Consider the following 2,059-nt stretch of genomic DNA (forward strand, 5'->3'; position numbering starts at 1 on the left):
TTGGGGAAAGGCTTTTTGAAAAACTTTTTTTTTTCTTTAAAATTGTGTGCTTCAACTTATGGAGAGGGGGGGAGACTGGGCCGCTGAGTGTGCGCCATTCTCCCAAGTCTATTTCAACCCGCACCACAGGAAACGCAGGAGCTGATCCAAGTTCAAAGTCACGTCTGCCGACCCCTATAAGAAGTTCTTTCTTTTTTTTTCTGGGAAAACCACGGAGAATTCCCAAGATAGAAAGAAAAGTAGAAAGAAAATTAAGAAAAGAGGAAAAAGAAAAAAAAAATCAATCGTTGAAGGGAAAAAAAATAAAAGAAGGGGGGGTCTGGCCTATTGGAAAATCCCCATCATTTCAACAGGTTTTTAGAAGCACTTTATTAAACGTTGAGACCCGGCTTGTAGTTGTAACGCATAAATCACTGGAAATATGAGTCAGAATGTTAAGTGAGAGCTCAGAGAAGAGCGCTGACAGCGCGAGCTTTGCACGCGGGAAGCGCCAAAGCAATAAAACGTCCAATCTTGATCACATAAGGAGCGCTGCGCTCCGCTCCGGCTGCGTTATTATAAGCACCGGTTCTCCTCTCTGTTACAGCGACAGTATCAATATGTTGACACGCTGGAAGGTTGGTTGTGCGGCTTCAGCGACCTTGTGTTTCATGGATGTTTGACCTCTGACCCGTTAAGACCACATATGCCGCCCCTTGACTCCTTTTGGGAAAATAACCCATTTTATGACAAAGCGTCTTTGTTTTAGAGGGAGAGAGATGGTCTCCCCCCCAACAACCCCGCACACATCCCTCTTCTTTTCTTTTTTTTTTTTTCAGTCGGAGGCATCGCCAGCTGTAATAGAGGAACTACAAGTCAGTAAAATTCAACCCAGAGTGTAAACTTTTATGCTTTTATTTCTATTAAAAAGAACAAACGATTCGGTTTAAGTGATTTTAGCCCAGCAAACATCTGTAAAGCCAAACTTAAGTGCGTAAATCGTTGACCATATAAGTGAAAAAGAACCCAAATCTAATTTTTAAGTGTTTTTTGATGACTTCTACATTTATGGGGGTTTGAGAAACAATAATTACAGAACAATCAGTATATTTTATGGGCTTTCCGAAGCAAATCGGCATCATATATTCATATATTTCTTTTTACATCGCTGATATAATAGCTCCCATTGAAGGTGGAGGTGGTGGTGGTGGTGGTGTGTGTGTGTGTGTGTGTGTTGGGGGGGATTAAATATTACATAAACACAAAGATAAAATATTTTATCTTTTACGCTATGGTAAAACTTTTACCTAAGTTTCTTTAAATACATTTTAATTTTTATATTTTACCCCCTCATGTCCAAGTGACATTCTTTTAATATGTCAAATATTATGATTGGAATTTATGAATTTAAACTAATCTGTTTACCTGGGGGCCATTATATGGCTCCTTCTTGGGCCCCAGGGACCTACCAGTTACAACGGACGCTCAACAGTTTTATAGCACATTATTACAGTTCAGAAAGAAGGCGAAATAACACTTCTGTAGTCTGTATGTTGGCTCTAAGAAGGGACTAAAGCTTTCAAAGTGCAAAATTTTCTTAAAAAACAAGAAGAAAATGATTTTTCTACAGACTATTACAAAAGGTGCCAACGATTAAACTGAATAGAAATTTATTTCAAAATGATGGAAATGGAAATATAGATGTGTGAAGAAACTTTGTGAAAAAGGGAATTATACTTAAACAGATAGAGTTTTGGAATTGTTCTACGCCTTGCCTTATAAAGGTCAGATTAAATAAGCATTAAATCACACTTCACTGAGTAGACACTGGGACACTCAGGAAATGAATCACATCCGGTCAAAAGATACGAGTAAAACACAAAAAGCTGCAGATTTAAAAAATACTAAAAACAAGGATGGAAAAGTTTTTTGTTGTTTTGCTTCTTTTTTTTTTTTTACCATTAGACAGTTTCTTAAAATGTTCAGATTTTAATAAATTCTATATATAACCCTTTTTGTTTTATATAACATTAATTTATTGATTTATTATTATAATGTTCTTACATATGTTGTTTATACA

This window comes from Cyprinodon variegatus, unplaced genomic scaffold, assembly GCF_000732505.1.
Source record: "Cyprinodon variegatus isolate N-32 unplaced genomic scaffold, C_variegatus-1.0 Scaffold353, whole genome shotgun sequence".
In the NCBI taxonomy this organism is placed as follows: Eukaryota; Metazoa; Chordata; class Actinopteri; order Cyprinodontiformes; family Cyprinodontidae; genus Cyprinodon; species Cyprinodon variegatus.